This window comes from Mustela nivalis, assembly GCF_964662115.1.
Source record: "Mustela nivalis genome assembly, chromosome: 10".
Lineage (NCBI taxonomy): Eukaryota > Metazoa > Chordata > Mammalia > Carnivora > Mustelidae > Mustela > Mustela nivalis.
The window spans coordinates 72,426,072-72,453,745 of NC_139029.1; the positions used below are offsets into that span (position 1 = coordinate 72,426,072).

The 27,674-nt window shown below is 37.8% G+C and overlaps 1 pseudogene across 1 annotated transcript; it reads left to right on the forward strand.

Moving 5' to 3' along the window:
- The first annotated feature begins 23,398 nt into the window (after positions 1 to 23,398).
- On the forward strand, positions 23,399 to 26,446 carry LOC309843268 (tubulin alpha-1A chain pseudogene; annotated as a pseudogene). The gene has a single exon. The product of its transcript is annotated as a tubulin alpha-1A chain pseudogene (transcript).
- The last annotated feature ends 1,228 nt before the right edge of the window (positions 26,447 to 27,674 follow it).

Below are 27,674 nucleotides of genomic sequence, written 5' to 3' on the forward strand. Positions count from 1 at the left end.
AGTGGCTGTCCTTGGTTGACCAGGGCTGATAGTAAGAGATTCAATTATAAATCCAGATCCCCTGATAGCAGCTGGGATGATAAGACACCAAAACAATAGAGGCCAGGTGGTCAAAGATACTCATCAAAAGTAAGGTGGACACAGCAGCAAGATTGGAATAGCAGCCTGGAGGGTTTGATGACCCACAGACCCAAAATAGACATAATTATTAGAACAAAATATTGCTAGGGGCAAGACAGATGGGCAACCAAGAAAGGCACTACTCAATCTGTACAGTCAAAACAACAACAACAACAACAAAAAAAAGAAAATCAGAGACAGGTGATCAGGAGGTTGATAGCACATAAAAAGTCCCAATCCTTTGCTCAATTTCTGAACCTAATCCAGGTAGGGGGTATTATCAAATATTTTGAAGATTTTTGGAGCCAGGCTCCAGGTTGACCTTTATACCAAGGACCCAAGACATCATTCACAGCCACCTGTTGAAGTAGGGGTGTCTGAAGAGTAGATCATTTAAAAAAAGAAAAGAAAGTCCAATTCACAGAAGATCTACTGGGTCACAGACCCATCAATAAGTCCTCTAATTGAAAGAAACTTCCGTGGTGGTTGGTACAACCCCAAGTTGTTTTCCTGACCAGCCAAAATAGTAAACCAAAAACAATATTACTTCCTGAGGAAACTGGCAGAAGTTGGTACCATGTTTAAAGACCTAAAGGACTTAATGGGGGTGGTCCTTACAACATCTCTATTTAATTTGCAAGTCTGGTTCCTGCAAAATCAGATCATCCTGGAGGCTTACCAATAGACCACCACAAACTCAACCAAGCAGTCTCAATTGTAGTCACTCTACCATGTATGTATGTATGAATCTTTGCTAGACCAGGTTAGCACAACCTCGGTTACTTGGCATGTGGCCATTGACCTGGCTTATGCATTCTTTTCCATCTCTATGAGAGGCAGTTCTCACAACAGTGAACAATTACAGTCTTGCCCCAGGGTTATGTTAACTCTTTCACCCTATGTCATACAGTGATCTGAAGGGACCTGAATCATCTGGGCAGGCCACAGAGCATCACATTTGGCCTGTCTTTTCAGTGATAACTAAATTGGGCTGGAATATTGAGAATCAGCAGTAAGTTGGAAGCTTTAGTAATTAGCAGTAAGTTGGAAGTTTAGTAATAAACATAACCCTCGGGTAGGTAAAGATAAACCCTACAGAGATTAAGAGATCTGCAATATCAGTAAAATGTTGGAGGCTCAGTAGTCTGGAAGCATGCCAGGACATTCTCTCACGATAAAGAAGAAATAATTGCATCTCCTACCTCCTACCACAAAGAAGAAAGCAAAATGTCTGGAAGGCATTTTTGAAGGCCTGGAAAAAGCATATTCCATACTTGCACTATTGTTCTGATCCATATACCAGGAAACGTGAAAGATTGCCAGCTTTGAGTATATCCCAGAGCTGCCAAAGGGTGTACAGCAGGTCCAGGTCATGATACAAGGAGTCTTAACACTTGGGCCAGAGGACACAGCAAACCTTGTGGGTTTACAGGTATCTGGTGGAGGGGCAGAGGGAGACACTATACAGAATTTACAACAAACTCCAATATGAGGGTCACCATGAAGAATCCTGGGATTCTGAAGCAAAGCCACACCACTAACAGTAGATAATTAGACACCTTTCAAAAAACAAACAAACAAACAAACAAACAACAACAACAAAAAAAAAAAAAACACAGCTCTGGGGCACCTGGGTGTCTCAGTGGGTTAAGCCTCTGCCTTCAGCTCAGGTCATGATCTCAGGGTTCTGGGATTGAGCCCCACATGAGGCTCCCTGCTCTCTGCTCAGCAGGGACCCTGCTTCTCCCTCTCTCTGTCTGCCTCTCTGCCTAATTGTGATCTCTGTCAAATAAATAAATAAAGTCTTAAAAAAAAAAAAAAAAAACCACCACAGCTCTTAGTGTGCTACAGGGCTTTGGTAGAAATGGAAAGCAGACTGTAGGACCATAGTAATCACACTGTCAGGACTGTCCACCATGAGATGGGCTCTATCCTCTATCCAGCTGCAACAGTGGGAGTTCTGGTTCATTCCATTAACCTCCCTCTTAAAGGGTTCCACTCATGAAAAGAGGCCCACCAAAACCCTGAAAGAGCTATCTTTAGAACTTCTGCAAGGCAAATGGACCTGAGTGCACAAGAAAGGGACTTCAGCTTGCATTTATCGACTGGTCAAAGAAGGTATAAAAGCTCAGTCCCCTTGGCTCACAGCCATTTCAGATCCAGAATTCCTATAGGGTCAGCTGAGGTCTAGTTTTGACATCAGAGCTTCATTTTCCCTCTTCCCCATCCTGCATTCTTCACTCCCCTACAGGTGTTAATCCAAGAATGCTTGGTTTAAGTAAACTTTCTGCATGCTAATCTCAAGAATTTTCTTCCCAGGGAATCTGACTTGGAACAGCTGTAGTTAGAGTGGCAATCTTTCCTTGATATACATCCTTTAACAAGAAAATCTTTTTTTACACTATGGTATTTAAGGAGAGTCTTGAAAATCAAAACTCACATAGCTACCCCTAATGCGTCAATCCACAATTCAAGAATTTAACCTTTCTAGTTATCTTTACAAAACTAAAGTTAAAATTAGGTCATATAGAACATATAAATACCTATACTTTATGTTTTTGTAGCTTTTTATTTAAACAGCTATTTCATTACTTTATACACGTTTTTTCTCGTTGTATGAAATCAACATCATTGCTACATTTTCTTACCTTTATTCTTCCATAAAAATGTAAAACCAAAGCCTTTTATTTCATTCAGCCTCTAAATCTTTCTACTGGGAAATAACTACAAATGCCTAAAACTCCATTACCAATATTACCAGCCCACTAGAGCTAATAATGAAGGTAGACATTACACAAATAATGACATAAATGATCATTTGAATAACAATTGTGATAAGTGATCTAAAAAAAAGAAAAGAAAAGAAAAGCCAAGGTGTATGCACAAGCAACAGCTGACCCTTACATAGCCTGAGGTAGCTAGGTTTGTTTCCTTGAGGCTATGGTATCTAAATTGATCCAAAGAATGGATGAGATTAGCAAGATGGAAGCAAAGTACACCAGAGACAAGAGAATAAGATATAACAGAATTTCAAGATGGGTGGAGAAGATTAATATCTTCCTTGGTGCTTCTTTCTTAGCCTTTCACAGTATGTGTCAAAATGCTGAACACTTAGGCTTAAGGGGCCTCATGAAACTAGTGACCGAGTATTCTTCAGTCTTTGGCTCCATGTGCAAAATGATATGAGTCACCGTTTCCTTTTGAAACACAGGAAATATCCCCATCTTCTTGGGTTTTAGAATATCACTGCCACAGACCACTTTGACCATGTTATTGTTTTGCAACCACAGGCTTTAACTGCTTAATAGAAGAGCCCATTTTCTATACTCTAGTATTTTAAATGCCAAGGAACAAAGAATGTGCATTATACAGATGTGGAGATGTTCCATCATATTTGCATTAAGCAGAATTCCATTCCACGCCCTCTATACACTTTATTTCTTAAGGACAAGAATCACAGAAAAACCAGGCTTTCCCCATCTCTCTATCACCAGGACTTGGCACAGTACCTGAAACATAGTAGATGTTACACCACCACACCTTTAAACCAGCTCTTTCTCATTTTTGTTGAAGTATGGAAACAACTGCTATGTGATTTCAATCATTGTCCTGTCATCACATTCTCAGCAATTTACTCAGGGGCCCACGTGGCCTTTTGTACCACTATATTTTGGCCAAGTGTAATTCTCCCTTTTAGGGACCGCATAATATAAAAAAGTACCACAGAAGATAGCGGTATGACATTATGATTAAAGAGGTTTTTATTTTAAGGGAAAAGAGAAAAATCACTGTGAAAGTGAATACAAACTTTCTTGAGAACAAAACCAAAAGTAGTTATGACAATGAAAACATGGTATATTGACGATGACTTCAGGCCGGACAATTCCACAGAGAAAAAAAAAATCCTATATTAAAATTAACCCTAAATGTGTGTGTCCTTCTTAACCAGTAATCTGGTAAGCAAGCAAGGTCAATTTCTTGCTCTTATGGCTCTTAGAATAGACTATGAAACATCTTTAAAGTTAAATGGTGCTGTAGAGCATAGATCTATGAATGTGTATTAGCACTAAAATCATGGATGGGAAAAACCCAAGTATAGGAATTACCGTGGATGGTCTGTGGCCTACTTAACAAAACAACTGAAAAACATTATTTCTTTTTCTCACTCAACTATAGAATTATATACATAGTAAAACATATAATGTATTGTACGTACATGTGTAATATATACATACTGATTTAATAATTAATGCACAACTTAAAAACATATTGGAAATTGATTTAAGGCGATCTGTTTCAAAACTTTAACATAACATACTTTTAAGACGGGGGCATTTACTCTCACATAGCAATACATATTGAAACACACATTTTTAACACCAGGGCAGAGCAGACAGCTTCGATTAGGAAACCTAGTGGATATTTCATTTGATTGAACCAAAAGATGAAAAGGCAAGAAAGAAAAAGGATGAAACAATTTCAGATGCTTTCAATGCATTTATCAAATCAGAATGAACTGCTTTTGACTGTGGGTGTAATAAGTCAGAAGGTATTCACTAAATCAAAAGGCAAGAACTTCTGTTTCACTGTGACTAATTCAACTTAATGAAATTACTTTTAAAAAAAACTATACATATGAGCTATAAGAAGAAAAGGGAAGATGATCGAAGGGCAAGCAGCAGCGAGTATATTTCATAAGAAGACAATGACCACAATTTTGAACCGATTAATGTTAGAATTTCTGCCTGACCTTGAATTTGACAAAACTCAATATAAAGGCCAAGCTTATAAAAGGACTTCAATTATAAGAGGTTATCTAAAAAGTGCTTAAACTGGTTTTCAAGATGAAATACTCACTGAAGTTTGTATTTATTTCGTAAACAACCATGTTAACCTTGCTATTTGCACTGCCAATGACATCTTCCCAAGACTATAGAATCCCTATACTATAAATCTTTATAGATAAGCAGCTCATTCCTTGTTTGTCAAAGTGTGAAAGGAAGTTGTACAAAGAAAATAATATAGAAATGAATCAAATGCAATACTGTATATTACAAAAACAAAATATATTATAGCACATGCCATATACTTTGTAATAATCCCTTATTACCTAGAGACAAAATTGACACCATCATAACCAACACTTAAACCTCTGAGATGGTCTTAAGAGCTAATAAAAGATAAGAGTATTAATAATCCCTTGCATGTGTTTATTGCTTTACAGTTTACAAATCTCTTTGGCCAGTGTTCTGTGAGTTGTTCTTTACAATGGTCTTGTGAGACAGGTAAGGATCTAAGACTTAGAGAGGTGACTTAATTTGTCCAAGGTCATATGGCTAGTAAGACGCAATCTTCGAATTCAAATAGTCAGTTTTTTCCAAGACAACTGAACTGTTTCTCTGAAGTTATTGTGCCTTTTCTGGGATAGGAGATATGCAAAAAGAGAATTTTACAATGTCAACACTCACAAGATTTTATGTGATCTATTATAAAGAAACAGAAAACCACAATTCTTTCAGGATTTAACAATTCCTCAAATTATCTTCTATAGATTTAAGGTTTCAACCAGGCAATATTGCATAGAATTTCTTATATAGTAGGAGCCTTCTTATCAATTGTAATGGGGACAGTATTAAGTTGTTAATTGAAGGAATCAGTGAAAGTATGAAATCATTAAAAGATAATAAATACTTTAAATATTTTATTTTGTTAAAACATATAAATGTTTTACATGTTTTATATAAAACATGATATAAAATATTTATTCACCAACTTATTAAAATGTAGAACCAAAGACTTTTGTTTGAGAATGCGCCCAGGGATTGTCATTCTACATATCTGTCTTATAATAATCCCATCTATAATTTATCATATATAATTTTCAGTTTCAATTTATTCAATTTGAAGCAAGAACTTAATTATTTGAGGAAAAACTAGATTTGCCCAGCCTCAAAGTGTCTCTCCTGAAAAAGATATTAATTAGAAAGGGAAAGATAGAAACTTTATTGAAATCCAGCAGATACCACCTTATACCACCTTAACCAAGTGATAACATCACCAGCAATAATATACCAACATCATGAACCCTTTGACATGATGCCCTGAGAATGGCAGAACATTATTTTGTGGTATTTTTACCCCAAATGCATAACCTCACTCCATCCTGAGAAAACATGAGACAAACCCAAATTGAAGGGCTTTCTATGAAATAACTGATCGTTTCTTCTTAAAAGAATCAGGGTTACAAAAGACAAGGACAGATTGTGGAGCAGTTATAGATTGGAGAAGATTAAGAAGAAATAACAGCTAAATACAATGTGGGATCCTGGATTGCATGCCAGAACAGAAAAAGGAAATTAGTGGAAAAACTGTTAAAATTCAAATAGAGTCTGTAGTTTAGCTAGTAGTGTTGTGCCAACATAAGCTTCCTGATTTTATAGAATGTGGTATGGTTATATAAGAGTAACACACTAGAGGAAGGTGGTAAAGTTTATACAGGAACTCTCTCTATATTGTTATAAACTTATAAATCTAAAAACAATACACAAAAAACACTTCCAAACACTTATGATGGCGGACCAGTAAGAAGGCAGCCAAAACCTCAGGAGAAGAAGGAAGCAGAGTAGGCAAAGAAAAGGAAATGAACAGCCAACAGTAAACAGGTTCTAAAGAAAAAAGAAAAGAGGTTTTAACTCAGTAGTTAATCAAAGAAACGAAACCTAGAACAATGAGACATTAGCTTTACATATAAAATTCATGTTTCATATGTACTATTCAGTATATAAAGATATGGTGAGAAAGGTATTCACAACCACTACAGGTGAACATTCAAAGTGGCAAAAAATTTTCTGAGAAAATTTTAAAATTTAAATGTATATATCCTGAGGATCAACATTCTGTTTCCTAATATTTTATTTTGAAGGAATAAATGTCAAAAATACAAAATATGTCCATTGCAGTGTTATTTATAATCATGAGAATTGTTAAACAACCTAAATACTCATCAATCAGATGAGATTAAATTATTACAATGCACCATATAATAGAGTATTATGCAATAAATTTTAAATATCTAGACTTATATTCATTGACATAGAGATAGTCATGAATTATTATTATGTGAAATATGGTTATAAAAGAACATTTCTCATAATCAGCAATTATAGTAAAATTTACAGTATAAAACATTTATAGACTATACGACCACATAAAAAATGTGAGCATGTATATGTATGTGTATGTATATGTATACACAAATACATATATAATGTATATATACCTGCTTTTTCTTATTTTTTCTTTTATAGTTATTTCTTTTATATTTTCTATAATCACATGTATTAATTTTACAATAAATTTTTTTTAATTCATGGCCCATCCAAGCTGCAATTACTTTTTAAGGACCTCTGTGTGGGAAGGCTCACTATCTGCATTCAGGGAAGGGATGAAAAACCACCTACGGGGTGCTAGGTGGTACACTGTTCCTCTAGTAGCTATTCAAGACTTTATGTTTTAAGATTTTATTATTTTTTTTAAGTAATCTCTACCCCCAGTGTGGGACTCAAACCTATAACCCCGAGATCAAGAGTTGCACGCCCAACCAAATGAGCCAGCCAGGTGCCCCCAAGACATTTTAATTTAAGGTTGCTATACAGACGTACTGCTGTAATGTGATCCCAGAGAAAATAACCAAGTTCTAAGTTTTTTTATTTCATTTAAAAATTATTTTATCTTCTTCTAAAAACTATTAATTTAATAGTCAATTAAATTCACTTATAGTAAGTACTCCGTTGCCTTAAAGGAGGCACTCAAGAATTTATTGTTGGAAAAATAAGACATAATGAAAAATGTAAATGACAGATACATGAACAATTGAAGAGCCTCTTTGCATCATTTTGTCCTCTTTCTAAAAAAGTTGAACTGGTTTCATGAGGCCTTTAAAATGATACTCTGCATTGTGAATCCAAGGAGAGGATCAGCATTTCCCAAATGTATTTCGATTCCTTTTTTTATAAAGCATCTCTGAAGCAATGGCATTCCAAGGAATACAATTAGGGAAGTCCTGTCCTCAACAGTTGTCTGTCTGGTTTAATGTAATCACCCTAGCATCAACGCAGCTGAAGTTTCAATCTTCCTCCCTCCTTGTTATGTACTTGATCTTGGCGGCATTCATATTCCCCACAGCTATCACATCCCATATTGGAATTGGTGTTATGTTGCTAGCCAGGTGCTGAAGTCTGTCAAATACAAACTCTTTGTACTAAAAGCACTTTTCTGTCACTAGGCTCCTTGCAGATGCTGATTAAGTAGATCCCTTTCCTATCCATACCTGATTTCCGGTCTAAACTAAACTCAATTTAAAAGCAAAAACATGCCTATTCCCCAGTATCTAGTTCATATGAGATACTGAAATCTCATTTCTCTGGAATGCCTTTGAAATAGAACTAAGTAAGGAGCTACCGCTCATCAAGGCACATGTTGAGAATGTTCTCATTATCTAAAGAAAAGAAAAAGTCAACCAGGAAGATAAGCATCCAACATTATACAGAGTAAATGCTAGTGTTATCACTACTAAGTAATGGTTTGCGGAAGCAATTATTATTGCCTAGCTACTTGTGTGTCTCTTCCACTAGACTGCGAGCTTGTTGGGAATAGGAAATATGGGTGGCTCATCTCAATCCCCCCAATAGTTAGCATGGCATCTAGAACATTGTAGGCTTTACTAGATATTTGAAGAATGAATAAAGTAATAAATGAGTAAATGAGCACAAAGAGTGATGTTTGTTAATAAATTTCAAAGGAGCAGCTTAGTTCTAATAATAGCAAAATTAAAAATCTATATGCTAACATTAAAACGGTTTTCTCATTCATTCATTCATTCATTCAAAAAATGCTTATTATGTTCATACTGTATTTCAGACTCTGGGCTAAGGATACAAAGATGGATAAGAATTAATCTTAGCTTCAGGAAGTACACAGTGTAGTGAATAGAAATAACTTGCATTTATCAAATGCTTTTTCAAATACTTTCATGTTTGTTATTCATAACAAACCAATGAGACTATTATCTTCTATAATGCATTTTAAAGCTTTTAAAAGTCATATGTAGATACAAAAGAATCTTTATAAAAATGTGTAAGGCAAAAGGCATAATGATATAAAAGCTTCTTTGTAGACACCGCCCAATTTAGGAATAAGAATATTTAGGACTTCTCTGTCCCCTTGCATTTCCCCTTGGAGGAAAGATAATCCTGAATTTTCTCTTTATCTTTGTCTTATTTTTATTTATACTTAACCATGTTTGTATTATTAAGAAATGTATTATGTCGTTTTGCATGGTTTTTTTACTTTGCTCAAGTGGAAACATACTGGAAACTTACTATTTCCGCTCAATATTATACATTTTGCCTTGTACATGTAAGTTTTAATCCACATAGATTTGATTTTTTTATATGCGGTGTGAGATAGGGTTCCAATTTCATCTTTTCACATTCAGATAACCAATTGTTCCAGTGCCATATATTGAAAAGTGTATATTTTTCTAAATAATTTGCAATGTTATCTCAGTCATAAATAAAATTTCCATTTTTGTATTGGTCTGTTTCTGGACTCTCTTTGCTGTTTCATTGGCCAGCCTACATAGGTCTACACCTAATCCCAGGCCATCTGAAAAAATAGAATTTTATAATAAATTTCTAATTTCTGATAAGGAAGTTTTTCTACCCTGTACTTCTTCATTAGAAACGTCTTTTTATTTGTAATCATCTGCTCTTACATACACATTTTAAGCTCAGTTTGCCATATCACTTTTTTAAAAAGATTTTATTTATTTATTTGACAGAGAGAGAGAGAGATCACAAGTAGGCAGAGAGAAGAGGAAGCAGGTTCCCTGCTGAGCAGAGAACCTGATGCAGGGCTTGATCCCAGGACCTTGAGATCATGGCCTGAGCTGAAGGCAGAGACTTAACCCACTGAGCCACCCAGGCACCCCTACCATATCACTTTTAAATGTAATTAAGTTGAACCTCAAAGTAGCACACAGTGAATTGTGGTAATGTCAAAATTTGAACCAATTCCAGGGCTCCTCCTATATAATACCCAGAATTTCAGAGAAAAACTACTCTTAAATATCCCTATAAAAAATAAAGTCATAAAGATACTTCAGAATGTTATCATGCAACTAACTCATCAGGAGACCCATCAAAATGCAATATTCTTGAAAGTAAGATGTTCCGTGGCCCATTCTGAGGTTCTTTAACGGATAGTATGGCAAAACAACTAGATGTTTATTCAAATCCATTAATTCTCCCATTGTTCCTTACTGGCAGAACATTTATTTTGTTGGACAATGAGGGCAGAGTGCCCAGATAATGAAAACTAAATTCCCCAGCCTCCATTGAAGATAGTCATATACATGGACAGAGGTATCCATATGTCAGGATTTCTGGTCAAGGAGATGTGAGCAGGTATTTGAAGGCAGGAAAAAGAAAAGAGCATTAAAGAAGAGGGGACAGACTCAGTTGAGCTTCCCTTTCTGCCCTTTGTGCCCTTTTTAATTTCTCCTTCACACACCCTCAAGTGCAGGCATGATGGCAAGTACCACAGCGGCCACTTGTATTTTAGCACAAAGGAAAGGCTAAGAAGACCTGCAAGAATCTTAGAGACCTGATGTCCTTGAGCCTCTGTACCATCCCTACCTTTCTCTAGATCTTTTGTTTGATGAAAGAAAAATAAATCCCTGTCTCACTTAAGCCACTAAATACTTGGGTTTTCTATTACACATAGCCAAAGGTAATCCCTACTTGATGAGAGAGTAATCAAATTGTACGTTCACTCAAAATTATATTGGCTTCCAGTTATATCTTCCATAGTATATAGTACAGAGCTTTAAGGTTTCATCCACCCATTATATAAAAGCTCTTTTCCAGAACCCAAAGGAGGCTCTACCTACCAGCCCTCCTACTACTCAGCCTTCATGCTCAGATGGGTTAGCCACCTACCAGAGTGAGAATAGCTGCTGCATGGAAACTTCCACTGCTACTCCCTTTCAATTTCTCTTATGTTGGGGTTTGATACATATGATTATTTTAGCAAGCTCATATCAATACTTCAAATACTTTTCAAAAAATAGACCCTTAGAGGGAGGCAGAATGGTAGAAAGCATTTAGCCTAACTTCCCTAGCACAGATGTCTGTCACTACAGACACTGACCATCTGGCCGAGTGTCATGCTAAAGGATGTAAGGATTCAGATACTAAGATATAGCTCCTATTCAGAAAGACTCTGTAATAAATGTAATAAAGAAAACAGACTTACTTGAAGATTCAGGCTTCTGGCGTTAGGACTCAAATACTTGGGATAAGAGATTGAGTGCCAAAGTTGACGGGAACATGTTTGGTTCAACCAGCTGCCCTGGGCCCAGAAAAAAAAAAAATAACTGTGGCAACATTTTGCTCATCTCAAGTGTCAGAGAGGGCCTATTTCCTTAACTTTATATACAAGTTCTCTGCATATAAATAAAATTGCCCTATTTTGCATAATGAATACCCCCCATGGAACCTATGAGTCCTTGTGAAAAAAAGAACATAAAGGAATTTATGTGATATAATAGAAAGACCATTTGTTTTTGAATCACAAATATTGGTTTCAAGACTCATTAGCTATGTGATCTTTAGCAAGTCATTTAACCTTTCTGAACTGCATGTTTTCCCCCCACAACCTGAGGTTAATGCCACTTACCATGCAGTGTTCTTATGAGGTCAAATGATGAAAATATGAATTCAACAAAAAAAAAAAAACAACTCATTGTGAGTCTATCATGAACAAGCACTATTCAAAATACAGTGAACAACAGCAACAAAAAGTCCCTACACACATGTAGTTAGAATATAGTAGGTGCATAAACAATGAATTCTGTTACGCTGAAAATAAAAATAAAAGAATATAGTGGGTGAAAAATGTATATATAATAGTGTCAGTAGCGAAAGTGTTCATAAGAAAAAGTAGGGTGTGTGATTATCATTATAATTGAAGATAAGGCATTAGGAGGTTAGGAGGTACCTTTTCAGTAGGCTCAACAGAGAGGAGCATTATCTGAGCAAAGTCCTGAATGAACTGAGGGAGGAGAGAATGGGCAAGTGTCTGGAGGAAGGCAGTTTCAAGCAGAGACCAAGAAAGGCAAAGGCCTAGAGGCTGGAATGTGTTAGGTCTGTCAAATCCAGTAGGTATCCAGAACATTAACTCCTTCTCAGAAATGATACTTTCAATGGCCAGAGCTGTACCGCCTCTCAGCTCCTGAATTCTAGATTCTGTGGAGCATGTCACAAGCTCTCTCTTTCTTCTAGAGTCCTGTAACACACACTCTCTCCTTCCTTCTCTTACTTTTAGTCCAAGGCTAGATTCCCCCTACACATGCTTAAAGTGTCCTCTTTTTAAGTTAACATGTCCTGAAAGCTACATGTCAAGCACCTTGCTAAATAGCTTGTGTACTCTAATTTGATTCTCACAGAAATCCACCCATATAGTTATTATAGTACTCCAAATGTGGAAACAGCTTTGAGAGGTTAATATGGTCAAGTGCGCATGGCTAATGAGAGGCTGAGATGGACCTGGGACCCAAACCATGTTATATCATGGCTAACAGACTCACCACAATCCACTGTCCCTTCCTTGTTAATTGGAGAAGGACCCAACAAGCCTACTGATGAATAGGTTCAACAGAGTCTCTTCCAGGGAAAATCAATTTTTTTAAAGGGATGATTCCCAACCTCATTCTTCCAGAACTTCTAGATATTCCTATTCATTCGTTCATTCATTCATTCACTCAACATTTGCTGAGCACCAATTATATGCAGGGGTTATGCTAAGCTCTGGGTATACAGCAAGTTGGAAAAAAAAAAAGACCTCTGTCTAATGAGTTAAAAGGTTAAATTTAAAAAGTTAAAATGTCAAGACCCTAAAAATGAAATTTATTTGCTCTGTTTTAAGAGCACATGCCATTATACAAATAGAATAACAAAATAATTATAAATAAACCATTATCACCAGGATATCTCTGTTGCAAAGAGAGGTTGAAAATCGGATCTCTGAAGAGGCAGAGTCTAATGTATTCTGCCTCTGTTGTAATCAGGTACTATCTACTATCCTCCTGAGAGTTCTTTCTACAATAGATTTTCAGTTATCCCATCCTAACAATGAAGAGTCATTAGGTCCAATGTGTTATTTAACCAACTGAGCCACCCAGGCGCCCCCAAATGTGTTATTTATAAAAGGTTTCCATCTATGTGTATTTTTGCTACTTGGAGGTTGAGACGCTACAAACTAAATTCTTAAACTTAAAAACTTAAAATGCAACTAACTTACAGAGAATTTACTCTTTCATTTCCTGCCTCCTCCACCCTTACTGGAGTTTTACTTTTCCTGTCCTCTGTGCATACTGGGCTCTGCGTGCCTATGAGTGAGTGGCTAGCAATCACGAGGACTAGATAAGTTTTTATGCTCCACAGAGGATTAAGCCCTTCGACTATAGACTAAAGGCTGGCAAAACCAAGAAGCATTCAGAATATCACACTTTGTGAAGCTGCAAAAAATTTTATGAAGTTTAAATGATCTCTAATGACTATGGAGGAGAAAATCCCAGCTAACACCATCAGCCTTGTAGAATAGAATTTTCTGGGATGATAGAAACATTCTATGTCTGTACTGTTCAATACAGTAGCCACTAACAATGGCAGTAGAGCATTTGAAATGTGGCTAGAGTGACTGAGGAACTGATTTTTTAATTCCATTTAATTTTAATTAGTTTAAATGTTAAAGCTCACATTTGGCTGGTGGCTCTCATAATGGTCAGTACAGACACATCAGAGAAAGATTTTTCATTATTTTTAAATATACTTAATGGCATTAAGACTGCTAAATTCCTAAACTGATTTTTTTCATGAAACAGTAATTTCATAATCCCATCTTGGGGCTTCTATTGCTAATAAAAAGGTGGCAGTAATTTGATTTATTATAAAATTACATTTTCTTCTTGAATGGCAATTGCAGATTTTATCTCTTGTTCATTAATGTCACAGAATTAAATGCCCTACTTTAAAGTGTTTACATTTACCAGTGTAAGTTTGGTGGGGGGGGGGGCATTCAGAATTTATTATTCAAGATGAGATTCCACCTAAAAAGCAGAAGAAAAGCATTTCAGTCCATCAATGAATGAATGGCTAAACAAAATGTAGGCTATACATATAATAGAATATTATTCACCCTTAAAAAGGAAAAACATCCTGACAGAGGCTATAATGTGGATGAACCTTGAAAACATTATGCTGAGGGAAATAAGCCAGTCATAAAAGGGCCATATGATTTCACATATAGGCAGTCCCTAGATTCATAAAGACAGAAGGTAAAATGGTGGTTGCTGAGGGCTGGATTGAACAGGTGATAGGTAACTATTGTTCAATGAGTACAGAGTTTCTGTTAAGGAGATGAAAAACTCTGGAGATGGTTGGTGGTGATAACTGAGAAACAGTGTGAATGTAATTATTGTACACTTAAAAATGGTTAAAATGATAAATCCTATGTTATTTTATCACAATAAAACTTTTTTAACAATTCTAAAAAATAAGAAGCTACACAACTATAGCTTTCAGATTTCAACTCTTGCAGAATTTGCACAATGTAGTTACCCCTCAGTCTGACTAAAGCTTGTGAGGAAAAAGAACAACTAGATTCAGCAAACACTAAACCAAGATTCCTGACAATTCAAGATTCCTGCTTGACTTGAGAGCACGTGACTGAATAATTTCTACTTTTTACCTCAGAAAAATCTTCACTAGTAGGATGACATACACAACTATTGAGTTGCCTGCATACAGACCACTGGCAGCACTGGTAGCAGAAAGATTCTGAGCTAACTTACAAAGTTCTGATGAAAGACCACACAAAATATACAATTCACAAATTGATAATGTGGAGGAGGAAAGAGCTCTCACCCATAGTATCTGTTAGATATCATGTAAGTAAGGGTCATGTCAGAGGTGCTCACAGTTGTAACTCTAAGACCCAGAACATACCTTTATGTAGTAGACATTCAAGAAATGTATTTATTGGATAAATAAGAGAAAATAATGAATGATTGAAATCTATGACAGAATCAATAAATAGCAAAGTGTTTTAGTTTGAGCCTAAACTGGATCTTCACATGTTTGGCCTATCAGGAAAACTTATGGGATATAACACATGAAATCTCTTTACACGTGAAACTGAGAAATAGTTCAGGGAAATAGTTCTTCTAAGTGTTAAACATATAAGCTTGATTCAATAACCATGTTTCAGTCAACAGAACAGAAGGATTTTGAGAACATCTAGGTTTACGTTACTCAGAATTGTCTTCCATCCCAACACTCACAATCTTTCTGTGAGTTCTAAGGAGAGAAGAAGCCATGTTGAAAAGTCAGATTTACTTAAATGTCTATAACATGTTGGACATCCTCATCAGTACATCATCAAGACCAAAGAGTGGGGGTAGGAAGAGATTTAGAATGCAGTAGGATGGCTGGTAGCTTCAGTTGATGCCAATGGCTTCAGCAGTAATGGCAGGCATAAGGGTACACTAACAGTTTAGGAGAGAAAGCTTTGAGAGTTACTAGAAATTGCATATGACACAGACTGTAGTGCCCTCAAAACGGACATGAGTGGAAATATTATTTGTAAGACACCTGCATATAATCAAAAGGATTTAAAGTTTCCATTGTCATAGTCTCAAAGAATGTTCACAATTAAGAAACACATCCAAAGAGTTTCAGAAATATTTCAGGGAATTTTTGTGGATTCCTAAAAGTGGATGAAGGTAAAGGTTCAATAATTATTCTCCATTATCATATTGTGCTCCATGATTGAGATTTACAAAGAATGGCATACTTATACTTGAAAACTGACAAAGAATGTCAGTGGTCCCATTTTTGATGACACATAGCCATCAAGGAAAAAGAAAAGGACCACACTTCTCAGTCTCCCGTGCAACTATGAATGACCATATAACTCAATTCTAGTCAAAGAATGTAAGCAGAAGTAAAATATGCCCCCAGCCAGGGAATAATTAGCAGATCTAGAGTTATTTTGGTTGTCACAGCTTGAGGTGGGGGAGGGGAAAGGAAGATGCTGCTGACATCTAGTAGGTAGAGGCCAAGGATATTGCTAAACATCCTACAACACACAGGACATCCTCCCTTCCAACAAAGAATAATCTTGCTCAAAATGTCAATAGTGCCAATGTTGAGAAAGTCTGAATTAAAGGGAAGAGATGTATCTTCCCCTTCTTTACCCCTGTCAGGTTAGCATTGGGTCATAGCAGTGATCCATGTTGGACCACAGGGATGGAAGCCACATGCTGGAGGTGACAAAACAAAGCAAGTGTCTGGGTCTTTAGCGTTTTGCAATGCAAAGTCACCACACCATCCCGGACTTTAAATGAGAGTGGAGGAAACCATCAGTCTTCTTTAATATAGTGTTGAGTCCCTATTTCACACACCAAAAACTATATTCTAACCAATACAGATGCTAAACTCTACTGAGAGTCCTTCAAGGTGGAATGTCAAAAAAGAAAGAAAAAATCAAGGGGAGCAAAAATCTCTTCTTTGCTACTTAGCATCCATTCCCCCATTCATCTAGTAGCAGAACTCTCTTTGGGGAAATCCTCTCATGCCCAATTCTCTGCCAACTCCATTGGGTGGGAGTGATCCCACTTCTCACCTCCATGGAGGACCTTGATTAACTTAAGTAAAATTTCACAACCCAAGCTCCCTGGCCATAGTGATGTTCCACTGGATTTTGTAGCTGAAAATATGCAGCTCAGGAATGCTGCCACCATCTCCTCTTAGTAAAGAAGCAACTCAAAGATGAAGTTAGCACACAAAGGAAGAAAAAGTTGAGAGGTGATAAGATAACCATCATTTGATTCCCCCAGATCAAAATGCATCTATGACAAGTCCTATCTCTAGCCCTTTAAATGTATGAACCGATCAAGGTGATGGTTACACAAATTTGAGTTAGGTATTCTATTACCTAGCAACTGAAAGTTTTGGTTTTTTTTTTAAAGATTTCATTTATTTGACAGAGAGAGATCACAAGTAGGCAGAGGCAGGCAGAGAGAGAGGAAGTGAAGCAGGCTCCCCACCAAGGAGAGAGCCCGATGCGGGACTCGATCCCAGGACTCTGGGATCATGACCTGAGCTGAAAGCAGAGGCTCTAAACCACTGAGCCACCCAGGCGCCCCGCAACTGAAAGTTTTATGGTAGAAAAAGTTCTGATAAGAGAGGGTTCTCTTTTGATTTCACTCAAGGGTTAAGACATCATCTGCAAAGTTTCCTGTGGCAGGAAAACAATTACAACAGAAGCTTTGCTGCTGCCTGATATATATTTACTAGGGGAAGTGTGTGTGAAGAAATTGAATCATTAATGTTTCTTGGTGTGATACACATCTCTTAGACAAAAAATAGCACTACTACCTTCACACAGGACAGACCAGCTTCTCTTCACCATGTCTAACTACAAACAAATTCAAATAATGAGAGGGACTGTTTTCCTGTGCTTTGTCATCCTTGTGATTAATCATTGGTCAAGACTGGAGATTTTGGGTGCCTGGGTGGGTCAGTGGGTTAAAGCCTCTGCCTTCGGCTCAGGTCATGATCCCAGGGTCCTGAGATCGAGTTCCGCATCGGGCTCTCTGCTCAGCAGGGAGCCTGCTTCCTCCTCTCTCTCTCTCTCTCTCTGCCTGCCTCTCTGCCTACTTGTGATCTCTGTCAAATAAAAATTTTAAAAAATCTTAAAAAAAAAAAAGACTGGAGATCTTTAGCAAGTATTCTGATTATGTTTACTCAGTCTCCCTAGGAATCATAAACTGTCAGCCCCAGGTAAATGGAAGTTTGCATGGGGTTTCTTATACTTCCACTTCATTTGCCTTTTCCTTATTTCACAGTTCCAGGTTTCCAGCCATTGCTTGGGGCCTTTTTTATGCTCCACTAGCTGTCGACTTCAAGGGAACACTTGGAAACAATTCAGGCTTTCAAGTCTCAACTCCTCTAATAACGGGATATTAGGAAAGAGCCCTGGCAGGTAACCTTGGCAATGTTTTCAGACTAGAAGACTTGATCCATCAAATGAGATGAAGAATGTGCTTTTGTCCATGATAAGAGTTTGAGTAGCCTTGTTATCCTGTATTGTTAAAGGCAGTAGTCAGCCCATGTGGTTTTTCTTGATCTTCACATGTTCCTGTGGTCATGTTCCTCCTGATTCTAATATGTAGAGACCACTGTTATCCCAGGTCTAGCCTGTATTTGCTTTAGCAACTGCAATTTAATAGCTAGGGAACCTAGGAAAAGGTAACTAGCCTCTCTGCCACGCAGTTTCCTCCTCTTCAAAATGGGAAGAGATGGGAAGTTTTTTTACTGAGTCCTCTGACAATGGCAGGGTTTCAATTCAAAATGCCATGCCTTAAAAACCAAAAGTTTTAGTCTTAACAATCTACTTTTCAGAGGTTGGGGTAAGAAAAAAAAAGACAAAGAGAGCTGCCAGGGGTAGTACAATTCAATCTAAAACTTGAGGCCAAAGGACAGCTGCAAATGGATAAATGGCACACCTTTCACACATCAGATATTCTATGGAACTAGCTACTACTCTGTTCATAAATAATTCAAATGAAGATTTCTCACCTGGCAGAACTGTTACCTTGAAATTTTTGTTGAACTAAATTGACTCTTGCCTCAGGGCCTTTGCACATCGTGTTCTTTCTGCTTGGAACATTCTACTACCTCTCTTTGTCCTGCTACTACCCATACTTCCCATGACACTTAACAACATTTCCCATATTTTCTCATGAAAGCTAAAAGGTCAGACAATCTAGGCATCATTTTTATGGAAAACCTTTCCCAACCACAACCCTACTTGCTCCAACCATCCCAAGGTTCCCTTTTCAAGTATAGTTTTTATCAATTTGAATTTAAGTTGTCTGTGTACTATTTATACAAGCATGTAAGTTCCATGAGGACTGGGACCACCGTAGTCATCATATGCAAACATTAAGTACTTGATAAATACTTGTTGAAAGAAGGATGTGTAAGAGAGATGGATAGTTGAATAGTGGGAAGGATGAACAGATTAGTACAATGAATCTCCTCATTTTTGCCCTTTGCAAATTTAAAAGATGACAGGTCCATCTACGATTGGAAAGCTTTTTTCATTTTCAAAGTATTTTCACACCTATTACTTTATCTTACCTTTCTTTTTTTAATTTAAATTCAATTAGCCAACATGTACATCATTAGTTTCAGATGTAGAGTTCAATAATTCATCAGTTGCCTATTAACATCCAATGTTCATCACATCATGAGCCCTCCTTAATGCCCATCTCCCAATCACCCCATCCACACACCCACTCCTCCTCCAGCAATGAGAAAGAAAACAAGGGAAGATCTCTCTTTTAAAATGTAAGTGTATGATACCGTCCTCAGTGCCTCAGGCACCATGGCTTCTTCTTCCCTCTCTGTCAAAAAGCAAGAAAAGACCCTCTAGACTTAATGCTGTCCACTTCAGATTTCCTGACCAGTGTCTCAGGAGACCAATGAGCAAATTAATGTGCCTTCTTACTCCCATGGACCTCTAGACCTCAAACTCTTCTTCAAAAAATAATGAAGTGTCTCTCTGCTTGGTGCTGAGACTCCATCATTACGATCACTTCACTACAACAAACGATCCTATCTACTCCAGGAGGTTCATACATGGTGACCACATTAGATTCAGCTGTCTCTACCTTTTGTAACGCCCCTTCATGTTCCCCAGCTGACCAATATTGACCAGTTGGTAGAGACATCTCTACACTCCTATTCAGCAGGAATAAGTTACAGAAGATAAGACCCCTGCCTTCCCCAACCTTAAAAAATTAAGGGCCAGATTCTTCAGGGGGGAAATGATGAGGAAGCAGAAGACAAACTGAGGACAAAGCACAACCTGACACCTGGCAACTCCCCTCCCCACTTCTGGGTGGGATATGTGTGACATTCCTCTAGGAAACTTCCAAGTATCATAATGTGAATGCTTTGCTAGAGGGAAAAACAATCTTAGCATGATAATCACAAGGCCTCTAGTATCCTGAGGGTCTTCTTTAGTTTATGAAAGTCCTTTTGGACACCTCCCTTTTTCCTTATCTCCCTCAACCCCATAGTTTAAATCAGCCATTCCTCACAACTCCAGTGCAGCAGCTCTTTCTGCCCAGGGTCCTGTCCCTGTAATTTAATAAAACCATCTTTTTGCACCAAAATAATAATAATAACAACAACATCAACATATAATAATATGTTAATAATATTAATAATAATAATAACAATAACATAACAATAAAATGTGAGTGTAGGGGCACCTGGCTGGCTCAGTCAGAAGAACACATGGCTCTTGTTGGGTGTAAAGATTATTAAAAATAGGGGCGCCTGGGTGGCTCAGTGGATTGGGCCACTGCCTTCAGCTCAGGTCATGATTCAGGGTCCTGGGATCGAGCTCCGCATCGGGCTCTCTGCTCAGCAGGAGCCTGCTTCCCTCTCTCTCTCTGCCTGCCTCTCAGCCTACTTGTGATCTCTCTCTCTCTCTCTCTCTCTCTGTCAAATAAATAAATTAATTAATTAAAAAAATTATTAAAAATAAAATCTTTTCAAAAAATAAATAAAATAAAATAAAATGTGATTGTAAAGATTGTTTAAAAAGTTAAAGAATGCAGAGAGTTTAAAACAACTTAAGAAGGGTGCCTGGGTGGCTCAGTGGGTTACGCTTCTGCCTTCAGCTCATATCATGATCTCAGGGCCCTGGGATGGAGGCCCACATTGGGTTCTTTCCCTCTCTCTCTGCCTGCCTCTCTGCCTACTTGTGATCTCTCTTTCTCTGTTAAATAAATTTTAAAGATCTTTTAAAAATAAAATGAAATAAAAGACTTAAGAAAATATAGCTAGCTATATATATGGAAGTCGGGTTTATGAACTCCAACTCTGTATTTGTTTTGATAATCCACACTCCTCTCAAGTCTTTGAAGCTCAAGTGTCCTAGCACTAAGGAAGGCCACTGAAAAACCCGAGTAGTGTGACTCTCCACATACAACATAAAGTTATTCTACTGCCATCTTAAAATCTTCAATCATTTGCATTAGTAAAAAATGTAGATATATTCAATGATGTTATCAAGAAATAAACTAGGTTAATTGAATTGAATATTACCTACCTGTACATGTACATGTTTGGACTGCACACAATGGCCATGTGTTTTGCATATTGTTGTTTTCTAGGGGAAGATGAATTGCAGTTTTGATTAATTGTACTAATTCTCAGACTCAGACTGAGGACTATGTAATTTTTTAGGCCCCTTTCATATCCTATATAAGCCTTCTTTGGAGATCTTGAAAATGACTTTCAAAAACTGAAATTAGTTTTCTTTCTAATCCCCTAGAGACCAATGCAGTGAATTTTATCATACTATGATGATTAAAAATGCTAAAATGAGTCATGATATAATTAGGAATTTCTTTGTTCAAATCAAACCTCATGAACTACATCTAACACCAGTTCCATTTATAAAAGCAGTCCATCCTTCTTGATGCTGAAGACAAATTTTGGCAAGGGAAAAATATTATAACTTTAGGTGTATTTATTAGTCAGTCAAATCTTTCTTCCTTTCCTTTTTTTTTTTAAGTAAATGGTGATATAGTATCTCAGGTGATTTGGCAACCTATACAAAGACACAGTAGAAGAGAACAAGAAAAATTATGAGAACTAGAGGGAAGCCATTATAGCTGAAAAACAGGTGACAAAAGGAAGAAACTTTTACTGTCTTAACAGCTGGCAAAACAATTTCTCTAAGAGGGTAACACCACATTTTTCAAGAAGTATTTTAACAACCCACTTGGGATGAGAGATGAGACCCCACCAGACATGTCAAGTTAAAAATGATGGCACTGAGCAGGAATGGAATCTCAAAATAGAAGGACACTTTGTTTTGTTGAACCCTTAGATGGAGTTGGGAATGTACATTTATAAAGAGGATCTAGGGCAAAGCCAAATCACTCAGGATAATAAAGAGATGAGTGTAAAGAGATTGGGGAAGGGACACAGGAAGGGGGGGTATAGATCCAGGAAGGCTGTATACCTTGGAAGAAAAGTAGAGACAAAGGAAAAAAGAAATCTTAGAGGAGTGTCAGAGCTGAGAAGGAACTTTGGAGAAGAAATGTCAAATAGTGAGTTGGGGCGTTGCTGCTATACCACACATGCTAGGAGATCCCTTTCATCTTCTCTGTGAATTCTGTGTTTCTTACCAAGACTTTTGTAGAGATGGGCTCAACATAGAGAATGTGAAGATATGCAAAAGTTCTATGTCCATGTGGGTGTAAAATAAAAACAAAGGTTGCTTTCATAGAGGAGACAGCTGGTATCTGGGCTCATATGCAGTGTAACAACAAAGTGAGAAGGGATGAGCCTGAAAGAATAAACAGGATGATTTCATGAGAGGTCATGTGAGACATTTTAAAACATAAGCCCCTTGGAGCACTGGCGTGGCTTAGTCTTAATCTCAGGGTTGCGAATTCAGGCACCACATTGGGCTCCACACTGGGCATGGAGCCTACTTAAAAAAAAAAAAAAGTGTGCCCCTTATCGTAGGGCAAATAAAGAACAGTCACAGAGATTTCAAAAGAAAAATGATACAATCAAAGGTTATAGTTTAGAAAGATGGCTCTAGCAGCAATTCAGAGAATGGGTTGGAGGAAGAAATGCTAGAGGCAAAGGAAAGTTGCAAAACTTTGCAGCAGTCAAGGCAAGACATGTCAATGACCTATGCTGGTTAGAGTAACAGTGAAGATGGGGAGAACTGGACAACCCGGACACATTAAAGTTTAAATCAGTAGGTCTTGATGATTGATTGGATAGAGGCAAAAGGATTATCAACCTTATGGATTGTCCAGGACTAAAGAGGTTCCCAAGACATGAGACTTTCAGTTTTAAAATTAAGACAGCTCCAGGCAAGCCATTCCAGTTTTTATGGAACTGTGGGGGTTCCACAGATGTGAAATTTTTCATACAAACACCAAAAAATATCTGGGAAAACAGGGGTGAATTTGTCACTTTAATGGGGGGTGAAGTTGTGGGTGAGTGAGGTGACACCTAATTTCTGGCTGGGGAATGGAGATACCAGGCAAGGCAGGAAAAAAAAAAAAAAAAAAGGGAAAAAGAAAAAAAAATAGATTCAGGTGGGAAGAAAATGTTGAGTTTTATTTTTGGACATGTCCAGTTTCAAGGACTTACAGAACACCAAAGAAGAAATATCTAGAGGGCAATTAAGTCCTTTTAAGTATCTGGCACTTGGCAGGTTCTCTTATGTCGACCACCTAAGAGTTGTTCTGTAAGAAACAACAACATCTCCCCTTCCTCTCTGCCATCTGCTTGGCAGTCACAAAGCAGCAACCATGCATGAATGCATCTCCATCCATGTTGGTCAGGCTCACGTCCAGATTGGCAATGCCTGCTGGGAACTCTATTACCTAGAACATGGCATTCAGCCCAATGGCCAGATTCCAAGTGACAAGACCATTAGGGGAGGAGATGACTCCTTCAACACCTTCTCCAGTGAGACAGGAGGTAGGAAGCATGTGCCCAGGGAAGTGTTTGTAAACCTGGTACCCACAGTCACTGATGGCATTCACACTGGCACCTACTACCAGCTCATCCACCCTGAGCAGCTCATCACAGAAGAGGAAGATGCTGCCAATAACTATGCCAGAGAGCTCTACACCATTGGTAAAGAAATCATTGACCTTGTCTTGAACTGAATTCGGAAACTGGCTGACCAGTGCAGGTCTTCAGGGCTTCTTGGTTTTCCACAGCTTTGGAGGGGGAACTGGTTCCGGGTTTACCTCTCTGCTGATGGAATGTCTCTAAGTTGATTATGGCAAGAAGTCCAAGCTGGAGTTCTCCATTTACCCAGCTATCCAAGTTTCCACAGCTGTAGTCAAGCCCTACAACTCCACCTTTACTACCCATACCACCTTGGAGCAGTCTGATTGTGCTTTCAGGGTAGACAATGAGGTCATCTGTGACATCTGTTGTAGAAACCTCGATATTGAATGCCAAACAACACTAATCAAAAAAGGTTGATAGGTCAGATTGTGTCCTCCATCACTACTACTCTTAGATTTGAGAGAGCCCTGAATGTTGATCTGAGAGAATTCCAGACCAACCTCATGCCCTATCCTCACATCTACTTCCCTCTGGACACTATGCCCCTGTCACCTCTACTGAGAAAGCCTACCATGAACAGCTTTCTGTAGCAGAGATCACCAATGCATGCTTTTGAGCCAGTGAACCAGGTGGTGAAGTGTGAGCCTCACCACAGTAAATACATGTCTTGCTGCCTGTTATACCATGAAATGTGGTTCCCAAAGATATCAATGCTGCCATTGCCACCATCAAGACCAAGTATACTATCCAGGTTGTGCACTGGTTCCCCTCTGGTTTTCCAGTTGGCATTAATTACCAGCCTCCTGGTGGAGACCTGGCCAAAGTACAGCGCGCTGTGTGCCTGCTGAACACAACCACAGCCATCACTGAGGCCTAGGCTTGCCTGGACTGCAAGTTTGACCTGATGTATGCCAAGTGTGCCTTTGTTCACTGGTATGTGGGGGAGGGCATGGAGGAAGGACAGTGGTTTTTTTTTTGAGGCCCATGAGGACATGGCTGTCGTTCAGAGGATTATGAAGAAGCTGATGTGGATTCTGTTGAAGGAGAGGGTGAAAAAGGAGAAGACTACTAAAGTTAAAAATATCACAAAGGTGCTTCTTTTACAGGGAAGCTTGTTCTGTTTTAAACTTGAAAAGTTGTGCTCTGATGAGCTGATTTGTGCGTAGCAGTGTATAGTCTCATATACAATGCTAACCTATGCTTTAAAACACATGCTCTGTTATAGACCCAAGCTGTCCATTTCTCTGATGGGCTTGAATAAAGTATTCCCAGTCTTAAATGAATAAAAGGAAAAAAGAAAGAGAAAAAATTAGATTTAAAATATAGTGTGGAAGTTACTGGCATATAGATGGCTCCTGAAGCTATGTGAATAAGTAAGACTGCCCAGGGATGGTTTATACCAGAGAAAAGGAGAGAAGAAAGAAAGAGAAGAGAATAATGGAAAATGGGGGGAGGGAAGGAAAGGGATCTGAGGATAGAGTCCTGTGAAATACCAATAGTTTCAAGATATATAAAGGTGACTGAGATGGAGCAGCTATAATGTGAGATAAAAATTAAGACTACATGGTCTAGAATTCAGGGAAAGAAAATGCTGGAAGGATGTGAGGTCAGCGTCAAGTGCTGCACACAGATCAGGTAAGATAAAGGCTGAAAATTATCTTTTGGATTTAACAACATGGTCATTATTGATCTTGGTGAAGGCAGCTTTAAGACAAATGGGAGAGAGGAGCTAGACTGAAGAATGAATGGCAGATAAGAAACAGAGTTAAAGGGTAAAAAACCCAAAAACAAACTCCTTCAAAAAGTTTCCAAGGAAGGAGCTATAAATGGAATAGATGAAGGGAGATATAGGGTTAAGGAAAATGTTTTTATAATGGGTACCTTAGTCGAAGTCTTCCAGGAAACACACCTGAAGTGAGGATTAAAACACTATTCTTCATGGAGCACCCAGATGGCACAAACAGCCAATTCTTGGTTTCAGCTCAGGTCATAGTCTCAGGGTCATGGGATCAAGCCCCATATTGGGCTCAGTACTCAGCACTGAGTCTGCTTGAGATTTTTCTCTCCCTTTCCCTCTGTCCCTCCTACTTGTGCTCTCTCTCTAAAATAAATAAATAAATAAATCTTAAAACAACAAACAAACAGACAAAAACTATTCTTCTTTTGTGAGATGCTAGCCCAGGGAAATGAGGATAAGGAAAGGAGGAACAAAGCAAGGAGAGATGCAAACCAATGTGATGAGTTGCACCGAGCACTGATGGCCACTTCATAATGATCTGTGAAGACGCACAGTAGGATGTTCAGCAGGTGTGTCTGCAGGCCCTGTCAGAGGGCTGTACAAAGCAAGCACACCTCAGAGCAGTCTGCGTTGGGTAAGCAGGAACATTGGGAATTCATCCTTTGCTACTCTTTAATCTCATTGGTCAATATTCATCCTACAAGAAACTTTCTCCTCCACACTTCCAGGCTATGTCATCCAATCCCCTAGCAGTCATCAAGAAGTCAGATTCCATGCCCTGAGTCTAGTCATTAATCCAATCTGAATGAAACAGTCAATGCACCCTGGAACAGAGAGCTCAGTGTGTGGGCCATGGGAACAAGGCAGGCTCAAGGCTCTAACTCAGACTGCAGCAAAGATGCAGTCTGATGGCAGTGGTGACAGACAACACAGTCCAGGGTCAAGCAATATCTTTATTTTTTTTTAAGTGATCAAGAGAGTCTAAGAAGATGCCCAAAATTTGTGTTCAAAATAGTAGAAAAGGTTCAACATACTTAAATGTCACTGGAATTGAATCAATAGAGTAGAAGCTGAAGGTACAGGAGAGAAGGAGTCTTGTTGACAGAAAGGTTTGGTACTAAGAAAGAAAATAGGTAGATAAAAGTAATTTTATAGAAGAGGTGAAAGAGGTTGTAAAATCCCCACATAAACTCTTAAATATCCTCAGTGCTGGAACATATTTATTTCATTTTCATGTCTTGGGCTGGGCATCATGAGAAAATCTACACTGTAGTTCACTAACCTTGATCTAGCCTTCCTCTGCCTTTAGGATTCATATGATGCAAGTTAAAGCCCTGTGCTTTAAGGGGCAGAGAGAGATATAAAAGGTAATAAGCTATAATAATGAAATGGTATCAGTTGAGTCACTATATTGCACACCTGAAACTAATATAACAATATTAGTCAACTATACTAAAAAAAAGGTTTTTTAGATAAATAAAAGCTATGGTACAGAACAAATGGAGCTCTTAGAGTTTTGGCAAAAGCAAACTTGAAACTTTTCACAGGAATATTCCTAGTATCAAGGACTCCCATGAAAAATGGCACACAGGAAAAAGCAATCCATATTGAAGAAAAAAAATTATATTTTTATCTTTAAGAACCAGTGAAAAAGAAAACTCTGAAAGAAACTTTCAAATAAACATATTTAAAATGTTCAAAATAATAAAAGAAGAATAAAATAGGGGAATAAAAGAACTAGTTTTTTAAAAACAGATAATAGAATTTCTGGAAATGAAGAATACAATCATGAAAATTAAATGCAAAATGGATGAGTGGAATTAAGACACTACTGAAAAGAAAACTGACGAATTAAAAGATGGAACCTAGAAAATCAGTCAAAATACAGCTTAGAGAAAAAAGAAACAGAATACATGAAAGCATAATGAAAAGAAATCATGGATAGAAGAAGAAGTTCCAACAGTTAATAGGATTTCAAAACATCAAGAATCAGAAAGACATAATATTTGAAGACATAATGGCAGAAAATGTTCTTGAATTGAAGGAAGATCCATGTACGA